Consider the following 16694-nt stretch of genomic DNA (forward strand, 5'->3'; position numbering starts at 1 on the left):
CCATATTGTCTTGATTACTGTAGCTTTGTAGTATAGTGTGAAGTCTGGGGGCCTGATTCCTCCAGCTCTGTTTTTCTTTCTCAAGATTGATTTGGCTATTCGGGGTCTTTTGTGTTGTGAAATTTTTTGTCCTTGTTCTATGAAAAATGCCATTGGCAGTTTCATGGTATCATTCCTTTTAAATGAAATGTCCAGAACAGACAGCTCCTTAGAGATAGAAAGTAGATTCATGGTTTCCCATAGCTGAGGGAACAAAAGGATAGGGCCTGATTGCTGATGGATATGAAATTTCTTTGCAGGCTAATGAAAATTATTCTGTAATTAACAGTAATAGCTGTACAACTTCGTGAATACACTAAGAACCATTGAATTGTACTATTAAAACAGATGTATTTCATAGCATGTGGATTATATCTTAATACACAGCTTCCCTGGTGGCACAGTGGTTAAGAATCCGCCTGCCAGTGCAGGGGACCCAGGTTCGAGCCCCGGTCCAGGAAGATCCCACATGCCACAGAGCAACTAAGCCCGTGTGCTACAACTACTGAGCCCACGCACCACAATTACTGAAGCCCGTACGCCTGGAGCACGTGCTCCACAACAAGAGAAGCCACCACAATGAGAAGCCCATGCACCGCAACAAAGAGTAGCCCCCGCTCGCCACAACTAGAGAAAGCCCACGCGCAGCAACGAAGACTCAACACAGCCAAAAAAATTAAATAAATAAAATAAGATTATATCTCGATACAGAAAGTGAATTTTGTGTTAGTACAGTGTAAGGGCCCCCAAACAAGGAAGTAATCAAGTCCACTGTGGATGGCTTTAAGTATGAACAGCAAGAGTCACCCAGAGGAAGATTAGCTGAGGCTACAAGAAGTTTAGATTGAAACAGATTGGTGTTTCCTCGATTCCTCATCTTGATTAAAGATTTTCCCCCATACCTCCGTGGACTAAATCTAGACAGACCCCAAATCAATGTCCAGACTGGTCACTACAGTAGTAGTCTATGATGGCCTCCATCCCTCCCCCCGCTCTGGGAATATGCTTCTTTCTTCTCTTTACCAGTTTGCATCCATTACCATATCAGTCAATGGCAACATCTGTTTAGGCTTCAGATGTGCAGTGCACAAGCTCTGAATGACGATTTAAATACATCTTGGGTTCCATAAGAAATCAAAAGAACTTTTCATGCATAAAGGCTAGGCATGTTTCCTTGAGGTCTGGGGGAGTATTATTTTGGTTCTAGCTGATTTTTTCAATGAATCCTTCAAACTCCAAAAAACCTGCCTCTTAAATGTGTCTATATTGATTTGGGGAACCAATGTGTATCTAAAAATTAAACACAAAGAAATTTGGATATTAGGCCATAAAAAATGAGTCATACATGGCCCATCCTCTCTACCTCTCCGTAAGCTTTTGAGTTAGTTAGGGGGTTAACTCACAGATAATAATTACACAAGGCAGCGTGTCACACACAGTGCTAAAGTCGTTACTTAATGTCACTCAGCGAGCTATAGTGGCTAAAGGGCAGGAGACTTTCAACTAGACTGTGGTGATCAGGGAAGTTGCTCTGAGGAAGAGATATTTAAGATGAATTTTGAAAGCTGGGTTTGATTTAGGTAACCAGGGAGAATGGAAAGGGAACTCCAGGCCAAGGGGAATGGCAGGCAGAAAGCTATGAGGCCAGAAGGCTGACAGCGTGTCCTGGGAAACGTGATTTGAGCACCTTGCCAAGGAAGATTTACTTGGGGAAGTAACGAGACAGACAGAGGTTTGGAAAGGGATGAAAGGTGGGGGGAAGCCCTTATTTTTCAGAAAGAGGCACAGTGAAAGCCATGTTCTGTAACTCCTTTTGTAGGTTGGGGCTAGATTGGACACGCCCTAGCAGGTTCACCCCTTCGGTTCGCTCTTCTCTCTGACCGCATGGAGGAAAAATGAACCTAAGGTTTCCAGAACCTGGGAATTAACTATATTTCACCCAAGAAGACTTCCCTGCATCTTTGTGGAAGAGAAAACCTCAGGCAGCACAAATAGAGCCCTGTCTAATGCTCATGGTGATGAATATTGAAAGCTTCCTTTGGAAAGGTCTTAGACTGTGGTGGTATTTGAGTCCAGTATTGATTCTATGATGCAATTGTCCTCACCCAGGACGCTCTTGATTACCAGCTTTGTCCACAGTGATGCCGTGCATACATGTTGGCGTGGAAATCTATCTAGAACAGGTTTTCCTCACTGCTGGCTTACAATTGGCTGCCAGTCAAATTCACAATCCAACTCATGCACAAGCAGCTTTACAAATCTCAGACAGAACACCTTTGTACTGACTGCATCACCTCGAAAGAGAATGTACCTTTTATGGTCGTTCTTGGCAGTTTACGTCTTTTTCTTTGCAGACATGTAATGTGGCTGTGACCATTAGGGGAACTCTGCTTTTCCATTCTGATGCGTGAAGGGTGCCATGGAATACTGGGAGAATTGAGTATGAATGTGTGATCATTTCCTTCAACCTGTTGTTTATTAAAGAAACTCACCTATCCGTTAGAACAGGAAAATTCTTCATTTACAAAATTGCCCCTGGAAAATGGATGCTTTAAGCAAAGGATGAGGAAATGAGCTGTTTTCTCCTAATTTCTGTCCTTGATGGCTTTATGGTGGTGGCAGTGATGGGCAAAAGGCCACATGAGTTACTCTCTCCACATGGAAAGTTCCCTCTGAACCATGGGGATCCCTGGGTGGCATCTCTGGACAGAGTAGCTGGGTTTCTATCCAAACAAAACTCGGAGCTCCAGGTGGGCCAGTCTCCTCCTTGCCACCTCGCATGCCACAAATACTTCCTTCTCTACACCTGTACACATATTTTTCCTCTGTTGGACGTGCCTCCCTCAGCCACATTTCAGCTCTCTTTCATGCTCCAAACCCCATGTCATCCCCTTTGGGAAGCAGTCACTGGTTATTTTAGCCCAAATGAATAACCTCTTGTCTGACTCCTGTTGCCCCGCGTGGCCCTCCCCCAAGATGCTTTCATGTTTGTTGTTTCCTTGACCTGATAGTCAACTCCTCGGGCACAGGATCCTTAGTAGATTGAATTACAATGATTAGAAGGAAAGTGAAAAATTGGGACTTTGTCAGAGCACAGTGATAGCATTTACACGTTTATTTTGCTTCTAGGAGGAAATCTAAGTCTTGTAGGCTTTGCAGAAACAATTACCATTAGGAAAACATCATCAAATGGCAGTCAAAAGCGGGTGGCCTACAGCATCACATTCTGGTTTTGGAAGCAGGTTCTTTGTCCTTCCCAAACATCTCCCTTAGTAAAGCCAAAAATGGAAGGACTGGAGCCAAGGTTGGGGCTGATGTAGCTAATCCTTGTCGACTGAAAAAAGAAAAAAGTGCGCAACCTAAAAGTTGAGAATGATGTTTTATTCGGCGGACAAAACCGAGGACTTAAGCCGGGATGCAGCCTCTCAGCTAGCTGTGAGGGACAGCTCCCAAGAGGTGAGGGAGGAGCCAGGATATAGAGGAGTTTCTGCAACAAAGACCAAGTAGTTGGAAAGATTACTGTTAATTGAAGAAAACCAGACATCTCAAGTTGAGGAATTTAGCACTTTTCTATGTATGGAACATGCAAGAGTGTGGGTTCACTGAAATCATTCCTTTGATGTGCACCTCAGCTCTCTGGGGCCAGTGTCCTGTTCTTTCCCATCCTGAGTCCCCTCAGGGGGCACCGTTGGAGGTCGTTGCAGTGGCTGAGGGCTTGGCAGCAGGCAGCCCCTTTGTCTCCATCCTGAGTTCCCTCGGGGCTCACCGTGGGAGTGTGGGGCCCGCTGTAGTGGCTTAATGACTACAACATCCTTTGTTTACTGATATGGCAGGCGACACTTTTCCTTCACATCCTGAAGCCACAGTATCCAGGGCAGTGGTCCCCAACCATTTTTGGCACCAGGGACTGGTTTCGCGGAAGACAGTTTTTCCACGGATAGGGGTGAGGGGGCCGTGGGAGGACGGTTCAGGCAGTAATGGGAGCAATGGGGAGCAGCTGCAGATGAAGCTTCACTCGCTCGCCCACCACTCACATTCTCCTGTGCGGCCCGGTTTCTAACAGGCCGCCTCGGACCAGCACTGGTCTGCGCCCTGGCGGATGGGGACCCCTGATCTAGAGGGAGGGATGGACGAGAGAAGTAGTATTGTCCGGGCTCTGGAGCCTGTGCCCATCGGTGTGGCATCAGAGGAACCTTCTGTCCTGCTTTGTGGGGATTTTATACTTTGAAGGGGCAAGGACCTGGGACTGTCTCGCTCGTGATTATTTCCCCACTACCTAATAAAGGATCTGGCACATGAGTGAATAATATGTTAAGTGACTCAAAAATGACAGAATGATGTGATCTTACAAGAAAGGAATATGCTGATGCTACTGAACGTTAAGGGAAGTGGTGGCCCCCAAAAGGGTTTTTGTGTATGCATGTATATGCTTGATGGAGGCTTAAATAAGAGTGACCTTTCTGATCCATCCCAAAAGGAAAGCACAGATGGCCATTTCTGAGCTTTCCCTTGGAGGAATTTAGGTCTAGCATTGGCTAGGAAATTCAGTTAAGTCTCTATTCAGAACATCAACTGTTCAACCACTGTTCTGTGTCTTGGCCCAGGAGACCTTGGGAATTCCAGTGAGCCCCATAAGGCCTTTACCTTTCAACTTCAAAGAGAACTAAGAAAATGGTTGTTGATCTTGTACTCACATGGCCTATATCCACAAATATTAAAAAGCTGGCTTTTAGAGTGAGCCAAAGACACGTGATAGCTGCCTATATATCTCTGGCTTGATTGAGAGTTAGGCCTTCTCTGCCGTAGCCTAGAACTTTTACAGTTGGTGTGTTTGTGCCTTACAGGGAATTTAAGGCTCAAAATTTTCTAAGGATTTTCTGCGACTCACTTTTACACAAATGTCTTTGTCGCTCACAGAAGGCATGGATCCCTGAAACTGGCTAGTGATCTCAGCATCCAGGTCTCTCAGGAAATTCCAGGTTACCCACAAGCATTTCAAGAGTCCTGGAAATTCTCTCATGGACTAACCCAAACACACAGGGGCAAGGTTTTAACAGGGCCAGATGGGCCCAGAATGCATGTTGGTATTCACTCCATTGGGCCCCTGTGTGTCCTGGGAGTCCAGGAGGGGGCCCCTCATGGAATTTGGGGGCCTTTCTTCCTCTCTGAGGAAGAGCCGTGTTTGCTTGGCACTCTCCCATCCTCCCAGCACCTCCAGAAAATGTTCTTAATCCCTGCTTCAGAGCACACAGCAGGCAGCAAGAGGCAACAAGAATCCCTTGGCTCTGCTGGCCACCAGCCCTGTGCTCCCTGCCCCCATCCTGAATGCATACCAGGGGAGGAGGGTGTCTGGAGGGGAGGAGAGAGAAGGACAAGCCTCACTCACTGTTGGCTTCACCTCTAACCACAAGAAACTTTTCACCATTTCCATTATTCCTGGCAGAGAGCCACACTGTAGGAAGACAGGCTCTCTGTTGAGAGAAGAGGAAAGATGGGGTCTGGTGAGGGTGTAAGTGAGGCAGGGAGGGAAAGAAGGGGAGCAGGAAAGCAAAAAGAGAGAAACAGAGACAAGTAGAGAGAGAAGCAGTAAGTGCTGGCCATTAATGGGCAGGGCCAAAATGTCCGGGCAGGTCTCTGAAGAGCAAACTGTGTGTAATGAAGTTAAATTTGTACAGTTAATTATGAATCGTGTTCAGTGTATACATTTTGATGTGACTACACTATGGTAGAAATTCCTTTTCATTCTCTGTCACTCAGAGAAACTTGAATATTCATGAGGGAAGGGATGTGGACCTCAGGGTTGCTTGATTCATTATTAAATAAAATCTGGATTTGTTTTCCCCAAATAGGTCCATGATGCATTTCCCACCTCCCACCCCTAAAAATAATAAATTAAAAAAAATACATGTGAACACAGTGCTTGTAGGTACCCAGTTTGACTGTGGTTATATTCCTTTCTGATTCACTTCTGCAACTTTGTGGCTTTCTCTTCTATGCCAGAACACACTGGAATGCAAAGGGTGAGGATGAGTGATTTTAGGGATAACTTGCAATCCTCTCTGATTTTATTTTCTGAGAATTGTCACTCACATACTTGGGTGCTAAGATTATTAATGGTTGAAAATTATTCACAAGGCACTTCAGAAAAGATTGAGACGTGCTGCTATGACTTAAGATCCACAGTTCCCAGAGCTGACCTTGCCAGCTGTTCTAGGCACAGAGATTATTATTGTCTAGGCATGGGGGACACAGTGGGACACTTTTGCCCACTCCCAACAGGAGCTACAACATAAAATAATGACATTCTGAGTGTCAAAAATAAAATCATAATGGGTCAGAGCAGGTAGAAGTAAAATTCTGAGAGTCTCTGTGTCCTGGGAAAGAAAAGTGAGAGGAAGACTAGAGAGATATACAGTTAAAGAGACTGAAGAGGAGGTGCCGGGGTACCTAGCATTTCCACAGACAAAAAGGGAAAGATCACACACACAGACACACACAATTACACAGGAAGGAGAAGAATGGAAAGTTGGCAGAACAAAGAAAGGTATGGAGAATGGCTGCCCTTTAGGAATCTAGAAATTTCTTCAGATCACCAGTCATTGCAGTCTTTCAAAGAGTGAACTTCTACAATTCTTCTCAATACACATCTCACTCTAAGAAGACATTTCTGGAAAAGACTATTAAAAACTTCAGTTATTAAGACAATTTCTCCATTTTTTTATTTTTGGTTACAGATTCTATTTTAACAGTTGATCTTTCACCTGTAAGATCTACATTATGATTGCTTCTGGGAGTCTTTAAGAGGTTTCAAATTTAACAAAATTAATCATAATATAATGAAGTAGTAAATAAGGCTTTGAAAATGTAAATCAGTGCTAATTTTAGTATGTACTAACATTCAAAAAGATTTTCTCTTAACCTCCAACAACTACCTTTGCTATTTAATCAGGAGATTGTGGGGTGCTCCCTGGCCTGTCCTTAACCTCTTAAATCTTTTAGGAGCCCATTGTCCTTATCTACCCAAAGGCCAGTCCAAGCTTGGGTTAAAACTAGGTAGAAAAAAAAGAGAGGGTTTAGCACTTACCATCACCTGGTGGAGCAGGGCCAAGCTTGAAGAATCCTGGCAAATGAAACCAACAAAAGGGGCTGGTGCCGGCTCAGTGGGCCAGGGGAATTTTTTTACATATAATTAGAGTCTGTCACCTTTTATCTTGGGTCAGTGGACATATTCACCCCATTGGCAGCCCATTTAATCATTCACTCTATTCACTTGAATGTTTGAGAATTCTTTGGTGGGGACAAGCTCAAATAATTCATTTAAATAAAAGACATGAGAGGGGAAATGGTTTTAAAACTCTTCGGACAATGTATTTAAAACTCATAATCTGTTGATACTGTAAAACAAAGAATGTCGTTCACCATCTGGTTCTACAAAGATTAAGTCACCAGCACTGCAGTCACTGACTACAGGACACCCTGGAAGGAATTCAGGATGAAGAACAGGATGAGACACTCTGTGCTCTGGGAAAATGGGCAAAACAGGCCCTTAGTTAGATATGTTTCAGGAGAAAATTTTTTATGAACCTGGGTTCTTGCATCTTCCCATACTTAGAAAAGCATTAAAATGATTAACTGAAATACCTGTTCCTCATGACTAGCACTAACCTACCAAGATGTATGCTGGATTGCACGTACTCCATAGCCAAAATCACATACATACTGGCCTCTCCTTCCTCTTCGGAGCAGGTCCTCAGAGCTACCTGAGACGCTGTCTCCCAGGCTATAGTCCTCAGTAAGTCCCCAAATAAATCTGAAACTCACAGCTCTCAAGTTGTGCATTTTTTTTTCAGTCAACAGTAATGATGGCATCTTTCCTGAAATGATTGGGAGTCCACAGTCTCTGTCCTCAGCCCCCTGCCGTACTCACTGCCTGCTAGAGGTCACCCGCCAAGCACCACGCTGTTGATGGCTACCAGCCACGCCTCTCACCAAAGCCCATGTTTCCCCATCAGAAAACACTAGAATGAAAGCTTCAGAAGGTCCCAGTCCAAGCACATCTTATTACCCAGCACCTAGCACAGTAGCTCAGAGTACACATTCAATAAGTATTCATTGGATGAATGAATGAATGGATGAATGAATGGTTATTTCCAGTAGTCTGTCACCAAGTCTGTTCACCAAACATATCCAGACTCAAACTCAGAATCTCCCCCTCTTGCCCTCCTGACACTATTCTGCAAGAAACCCGAATTTGAAACTTGCAATCAGCTTATGTTTCTCTTCTTTGGGCCCTATATTGGGTCCTACCAACTTCTCCTTTGATATATCTGAGTATCTCCTTTGTCCCCGGGCCAACAGTTAAGGCCACAGTACACACCTCAAGCTTTTTTTTTTTTTTTTGAGGTATAATTTTTTTTTCCAGTTTTATTGAGAAATAATTGACATAGAGCTGTGTATAAGTTCAAGGTGTGTAAGTTCAAGGTATACAGCATAATAATTTTATTTACATACATTATGAAGTGACTATCACAGTAAGTTTAGTGAACATCCATCAACTCATATAGGTACAAGATTTTTAAAAATAGAAAAAAAATTTTTTCCTTGTGATGAGAACTCTTAGGATTCACTCTCTTAACAACTTTGATATGTTAATATAACATACAGCGGTGTTAATTATATTTACCGTGTTGTAAATTACATACCAAGCACTTATTTATCTTTTAACTGGAAGTGTGTACCTCTTAATCTCCCTCACCTATTTCTTTCCTCCCCTCATATTCCTCCCCTCTGGCAAACACCCGTTTGTTCTCTGTATCTATATCTTTGTTGCTGTTTTGTTACGTTTGTTCATTTGCTTTGTTTTTTTAGATGTCACATATGAGTGAAATCTCATAGTATTTGTCTTTCTCTGTCTGACTTATTTCACCTAGCATAATACCCCCAAAGTCCATCCATGTTGTTGCCAATGGCAAGGTTTCATTCTTTTTTATGGCTGAGTAATAGTTCATTGTATATCTTCTTTATCCATTCATCTGTTGATGCACACTTAGGCTGCTTCCATATCTTGGCTGTTGTAAATAATCTGTAGTGAACATAGGCATGCATATGTCTTTTCTAATGAGTGTTTTTGTTTTCTTCTGATAAATACCCAGGAGTGGAATTACTGGATCAGGTGATAGTTCTATGTTTAAATTTTTGAGGAGTTTCCATACTGTTCTCCATAGTGGCTGCATCAATTTACATTCCTACCAACAGCGTACGAGGGTTCTCTTTTCTCCACATCCTCGCCAACACTTGTTATTTGTTGTCTTTTCCATAAACACTTTCGATATAATAATAGTTCTCCTTCTGATTTTCTCCCTGTTCCACACATCCAACAAACTAGTACTGTACCATGGAAGAGCTTCTTTACTTCCTAGCCTACAATGGCTTCACGTTTATGCTCAGACCAAGCACAGAAGCAGGAATGGACTAAGGAGCAAGCGCTGAATGACCCCTGTGCCACTGATACCCTGTGAGACTCTGGGAAGTTTGCCTCACCACCTTGAATCTCCATTGCTCCGTCAGTAAGATGCCAGGTTTGGAGTAGGTGGTTTCCAAAAATATGTCCACACTAAAATATTGCCATTAGTATCCTGCCAACTCCACTGAATCCTTCATTAATTTCGCATTCCTCATCCATTCAAACTATGTCCCCACCCCACAGCATATAGACAAGTTACCTTCTACTTCTATCAGGCTTCCTAATCTATACCACTAGGCTCAGTTCCACACTTAATCTTGGCTCATCCTACTTTTTTCTCCACATGATGAACCCTACCTCCTTATCAGTCCAAATTCTGCACTTCCTTCAAGGTCCAACTCAAATCCAACTTCTAGGAAACCTCCTCTATCTATGATGGCATGCCCTTTATCCAAGCCCCTGTAGCAAAGTGCCACGCTGTCTTCCCAAAGCAGATACTCCTAGAGAGGAAGGCCTCTGCAGGGAAATAACAATGAACCTCCAAGGTTCTAAACTTTTAAAAGCATGTGTTCGAGGTAAACATTAAAAACCAATTCTTGTCTATGTTTTGCTTTAAAGTTGCATGTCTAAATGGTAGGCAGACATTTTTATCCTCTTGATAATTAATTATGGAAGAATTTTCCTTTGCAAGAATAGTGTATGTATTGCCAGAGATAAAGGAAATACTTCGAATGGATGAAATGCCAGAGAATATGCTCAAGTAACAATAGATGGATGACTTACATGCCCAGTCAGGAGGGTATTTCCTATTAACTATAGGACTTTCATTTTGTTGAGCACTAAAATGAGTGGAGTATTCCACTGTAACAGGATACCGAATGAGTCTTTTCTTGTTGTCAAAGTTTTTGACACAGTCCCAAGCTGAGAACAGTAGAGGAAAGGTAGACTCCCGTTCCAAGGAGAGATGTTAAACACACACAGGACTTAATAAAAATCAGGCACACTGACCCTGGGATTCCTAACCTCACTACATACCTGCAGCCTATTGAAGAGACATATGGAGGGAGGCATATATGAACACAGAAGTTGGGCCTCCTTCCCAAGTACAGAATTACAAGAATGTCATCCTGTTTGGGAAAAAAAAAATAGGATTCAGATTGTAATTAGATTGTCTCTGATAAGCTATAGACCAAATAGGATAGGATAGTATTTAAGAACATGTATGCCCTTGGAATTATATGGCCTGGGTTCAAATTATGGCTCTGCCATTTACTAACAGGGAACCCCAGGGAATTCATCTCATCTTTAAGAGCCTATTTCCTCATCCTTAAAAATGCAGATCATAACAGTACCTACTTCACAAGGTTTTGTGAGGATTAAAAGAAGCAGAACTGATATTGTGCTTAGTACAGAGCCTGTCCCTTAGTAATGAATGTGAGCTATTACTATGTGCCAGACATTCAACCAGCCAGCAGGAGAAACTCAGCTCAGAAAGACTTTCTTCTCCATCTCGACCACAAATATTTATCCTTTATCTGAAAAATCCATTTCCTGTTTCAGATGAGATTTTGCTTCCCAAGAAAACAGCTACACATCTCAAGTACACATCTGGCTCATAGTGGCTAACAGAGAGACACAGCAGAAAGCAGGCAAAAATGATGAGAAACCTGTTTTGCACGGTTTCCCTAAAATTGCGCAGCTGGTGGGGGCCCTCGAGTGGAAGAATCATCCCCTCTGTTAAACTGTTTCCTGATTCTATCCACAAGCAGAGTTATCTTTCCATTTCTTCCTAATTGTGTGTGAGGGTAAAAAATTTAGGAGACATAGGGAGTTGTGTAAAGAGTTGCAAAATAAAAACTCTGAGTCCGGAACCACTGGCTCAAACAACTTTATTCTTAGGAAGGTGGTTGCCCTGTATAGATAAAAAGGGCTCTGCTGTTGATGATGACATCACTGAGTTGAGTGCCTGTTCTGTTAACCATCAAGGGACACTGAGCCATGCGCATTATATTTTTCCATGTTACCAATAACTCACATTGTGCCTGGGTTAGAGCACATTGCTCTTGGTGCCGGGAATACACAGGCTCTCTCTTCTCTAACTTGGCTGGTCTTGCCACAGATGATTCCTGTGACCTTGGATGTCTTACAGCCATGCTCAAACCAACTGAGCTAATTGGCTTAGACACTCTTAGGGATGATGCAGAGACCCCCACCTCTGGGATCACAACACCCTATGTCTAAAATGGCCTGTGGGAAATTTACAGGGTCATGGTCATGTTATTTACATGCAAATAGGAAAGGAAAATCCATTCCAGCAGGCCACATTCTAACTACAAATACCAGAAGAAGTTATAAATACACAAGAGGAAAGCCAAACACCCTGTTAGCATTTTCTCAGAATGCCTAGGAATGTGAGCCAACTGCTTTAGTGGTTACAAAGGGCTTGGGCAAATTCCTATGGCCCTTGGCATCAGATGTTTTCCTTATGCTAATTTTGTAGATAGCAACTTTTGCACAACATTTTCAGGGTTAAACCAAGGAAAGCATAAAATACATGTATTTTTTAGAGCTCCCTTTATATTGCAGTCATTTCTCTGTGCTTCTCTTAGGGCAGCAGGAAGCCCCAGATTGGCCTCTAGCCTTCCTCAAAAGTTTTCTCTGACCTGTTTCTTAACAACTGGAAGCTACCAGTAAACACTCAACTCACTACTTCCTCCTAGTTCAAGTTCAGTGTGAAGTTCAGATCTGATGTCTTTAGAGCAGGTTTCCAAGTCAGTCCATTGTCATCTTTCATGGCCAGCTAAAAGTTAAATTTTTTTTATTTTAAAGATTTCATTTAGCTTGCAGATTTGAACAGTTCATTAGCCCCAGTAGGAAGAGAATGAAAGCTTTATCTCGGGATAGTTCGCCTGGGTTCTCTAGGAAAACCACCTGCAGTGCAGGATGTGAGGGAAAAGTTGACCCACAGCGCCATCTCCTGGTCCGTCTCATGCGTACACTGAGAGTGAGAGGCGTCAGGGAACAGCTGAGCACTTCTAATAGTGACTTTCCGGACATTAAAGTACATCAAGCCAACAGTGGTGTCGATGAACAATCCCCAAAATATGAAAGTGTGAGCATGGCCTTCTCAGAAATCTCCAGGACATTGATTGGTGCAAGTATTAAAAATAACCAATGTGGTGTACACTCAGATACGCTAAAAGCGGGCAAGAACATACAAGTGTTAAAAGGAAAAATGAAAAAAGCCTCTGTAACAATGTGAGAAAACTTCCAGGAAGATACTAACAGGAGGATAAAAGAGTATCAATTATGATCACAAGCATATAAAAAGAAAGGAATGTGGCAAAGTGAAAAGTGGGATGTATAAAGATGGCAACAAATGATTGATTTATTTTTCTAGTGTCACTTAATATTATGTTTTGTATGTACAACCTCACTTTGTGATGGTGTATCATACTCACAGGATACGTTCTCCCATATGGAAAAAAACCAAGTGCAGCCAACTCACACATAGTGACCACTATCAACCTTGCCCAACAAACCATTCTTTTTCTCTCCTAAATCAGCTGTAGATCATGTGTGTAAGGACCCGTGAAACTGGAATCATGGGAGAGCATTAATCCAGTATCACTAATCACCAGGAATTTAACATGCCAATCACACAGTCCCTACAACAGTCACTTCCAAACCTGGCTTATACAGAAAACCTCGGAGAGCTTTTTAAAAATTAATTTCTCATCCTTATTCCCAGATCTACTGCAACAGAAACTCTCGGTCTGGAACTCAAGAAATTGCAGGTTCAAAATGCTGCCCAGGTGATTCTAAAAGTAACCAGCTCACAAGCTCACAATTGTGACCCCTGGAGGGTCACAGCTGTATCTGATTGAGAAGGGAACACAGACTCGATAAAATCCCTGCCTTGTCAGTCCTGCGCTGCTTTCAAGAAATGTAGCTTCAGCTCCAGATCGTCAAAGGTAAGCGTGCTTTACTACAAAAGTTTGCTAATACTTAACTGAGTTTCTTTGGGGCAGACTATTTTCAAATGAAGAAATAACGCAATTTGTATATAATCTATGACTGCTTTCTTCCCAAATCTTTTCTCTATGAACTGTGAAAGTTAAGATCATTTTAATATTCACCAAAATCTAAGTCCAGGAAGAAAAATGTCTTGGATGTTGGGGAGTGGGGTGCACAGTTACCCAAGAAGGAAATCCTTCTGGTCCAAGAACTGTCTGGGTGACTCTGGAACATTAACTGTGGCAATGAGCTAGTGGAGTAAGGCTGGCGGTTGGAAGATTAATTAAATGCACTTGTGGCAAATATGGAGCGAATTAATAAATGCCAGAACTAAGATGGGGATTGAAAGGAGGCATGTTTTCTTCAAAGTGGCCCATGAATCCCACTTCCAAGAAAAGGCCACCCTGTATCCCCTCATCAGAATTCGCCTGTCACACCTTTTGAGTTTATCCCACTCTCACATCCCTCATCAGAGCCCACATATCATAGTATTGGAGTCGATTGGGCGGTGTGTGTTCTAATTCCCCATCTGACAGATTGCAGTCTGCCCAGAGGACAGACCTGCATTCTCACCTTTTCATGCCCTGATGCACCTAGAATAGTACTTTGCCCACAATGGAAACTCATAAATATTGACCGATTTGGTTAAGGAGCAAGGGTGTGTTGCCACCATCGGTGATTAGAACCAGCACTTTGTTTAAAACAGAAACTGCAATTCCTAAGGATAGAAATTACAAAAGAGAGAATAGACAGCCTCAGCAGGGGTGTCAAGTGCACTCAAAGAACCCTTTTGGCCCTGACCTCTTTGTCGTGACCGAGGGAGGAATGTGAGCCCAGGATGGTCTCCGCAGAAATACCTTCTCAAGTGGGCAGGAAGCAGAGCAGGAATTATGGGACTTGAGGAAACCTCTAGATTTCCCACCATATCCCGGAAATCTCACAACTAACCCTTCTGACAGTGAAAAAGGAAAGGCTGTTTGTAGATGGGGGGGGCTCTGTGAGGTTCCCAGGGAGGAGAGTGGGATAGACTTCAAAACAGGTACTGAAGATCATGGCCTCCTGAAAGCTAAAGTGTTTTGACAGTCAAAGAAGCTCAGGGACGGGGGTCTGTTGAATGATCTACTAAAACCTTCTACAGTTCTGCTCTTGTTCACGCTGGTGGGGGAGGACAAGAGGAGGAGGAAGTCTACTACAAACAGGAAGTACAGAAGGGGCCAAACAGAAAGAAGCTTTATAACCAGAAATACCATTGTTGTTTTTCCCATCAGTGAAAACATTTGAGTAGCTTACGTATGTACCAGTAGTCAGTTTCACAGAACGCTATTTTCATTTTATTCCATTTCTCTCCAGAGTCTCTGCTAAGCTATGAGACATTGACTTTAGTCCCGTTAATCACTCTACAAGCACATGCTCTAAGTCATTAGTTTCAGAATGAGCCCATTTATTATAAATTCATACTATAGGTATGCCCCTCCCCACATTAAGCAAACCTGATATATATAAAAATATGGATTTACACTAGCCATAAATTAGGGAGAGGTAGCCCTGTTTATAAAATAATTACTCACTGTAAAAGAGGATTTGTCACAGCTCCTTTGAAATTGTGAGCTTATGATACAATTTGAAAGCAACTTTTGGTGATTAAGAGCACATGTTCCAGAGTCTGACAGCTGGGTTCAATGTGAGCTCTGCTCGTTTCTCGCTGTGTGACTTTGGGCAAGTGAGACAACATCTCTTTGCTTCAGTGTCTTCATTTGTAAAAAGAAGATATGATACAGTTCTTGGCACTGTGCCCAGCCCTCCTCTGCTGTAGAAAGTGTGGCACACCACTGTCAGGGCCAGGTGAGGCGGGGGGCACCTGGACCAGGTAGAAAATTTGACACTAAAGAGAAATTTATTTTCTCCAGAAAGAACACAACATATGTACATCTTTTTGAAAAGCAAATAGATGTTATCCCTTTGGGAGCTGCAGGAAGAAATCACAAGTGCTATTATTTAGATACATACCTTTCCATTTTATCTCAACCTTACTTTCTCTGACATCAAATTGATGACAAGATCTTCCCACCCAACTCAGAATCAGTCCTACCCAGCTAAAAGGGGAAGGGAGTTTCCACAGCAGGAAAACCATAGCAGTCACATTTCTAATTAGTTGCTGAGTTTCTTCCCATCCGGAATGAAGAACGATAGATGGTGGGTCAGTAGATGATAGAGAGTTGGTTGACAGCTGGATAACGAATTGCTCCTCAAACAATCAATGCTGAATGATAATTGTATCTAATTTCTGTGCATAGAAAAGTCATGCTTTCTGATCTTACACTTGTTAGCAGTAAACTTATGGTTGAAAAAACAATGATCATAAAAAATATTCTTTTCATTGAAATGAGGCCAGTTTAAAGCTAACTGTAAAGATGACTTTAGCAAAAACTCAAAACAAATGAAATGCTGGTTCAGAAAATATCCTTATGTTTTGATTTTGTCTGGGCCTAATAGAGTTTAAAAATAATGATCCAAATAATGCTAAGTGTTTTCTTATATACAATCGTGGGTAGAGTTCAAAATAAATAACTACACAGATTTTCTGAATACTCTAGTAGTTGTTACAGGTGCAGGGGGTCAATTTCTTTTTTTTTTTTTTTTAATTTTTTTAATGCTATTCTTGTCTGCTTACATTCTTTTTATGTATGTATGTATGGCTGTGTTGGGTCTTCGTTTCTGTGCAAGGGCTTTCTCTAGTTGTGGCAAGCGGGGGCCACTCTTCATCGCCGTGCGCGGGCCTCTCACTATCGCGGCCTCTCGTTGCCGAGCACAGGCTCCAGACGCGCAGGCTCAGTAATTGTGGCTCACGGGCCGAGTTGCTCCGCGGCATGTGGGATCTTCCCAGACCAGGGCTCGAACCCGTGTTCCCTGCATTGGCAGGCAGATTCTCAACCACTGCGCCACCAGGGAAGCCCAAGGGGGGGGGGGGGTCAATTTCTTGATTGGAAATGTTGATATTTTGTTCACCATGGGGGTTTTTTTTGCATTAATTTTGTTTTATTTAAAAAACATTTCATTAAAATCTTTTTCTTGATTACTGAGGGTGTTGGGGACCCCTTAAATTTTGTGTCCAGGGTAATTAAATGCCTTACTTGTCTCACCCTTGTCCTGGCCCTGTTGGGGAAATGTGCACCAC

At 42.6% G+C, this 16694-nt stretch overlaps 1 protein-coding gene across 3 annotated transcripts in view; it reads left to right on the forward strand.

Moving 5' to 3' along the window:
- The window catches only part of RASGRP1 (RAS guanyl releasing protein 1), a 488763-nt gene that overhangs the window by 279845 nt on the left and 192224 nt on the right, over positions 1–16694 (forward strand). For 2 of the 3 annotated variants that reach the window (XM_061180532.1, XM_061180534.1), the window contains exon 4: positions 13254–13476. The gene's annotated coding sequence lies outside the window, so the exon portion shown is untranslated. Of the gene's footprint in view, positions 1–13253; positions 13477–16694 lie in introns of those variants that run through there. The other variant, XM_061180536.1, reaches the window with a different exon arrangement.

Source organism: Eubalaena glacialis, chromosome 2 (assembly GCF_028564815.1).
Source record: "Eubalaena glacialis isolate mEubGla1 chromosome 2, mEubGla1.1.hap2.+ XY, whole genome shotgun sequence".
NCBI classification, from domain to species: Eukaryota; Metazoa; Chordata; class Mammalia; order Artiodactyla; family Balaenidae; genus Eubalaena; species Eubalaena glacialis.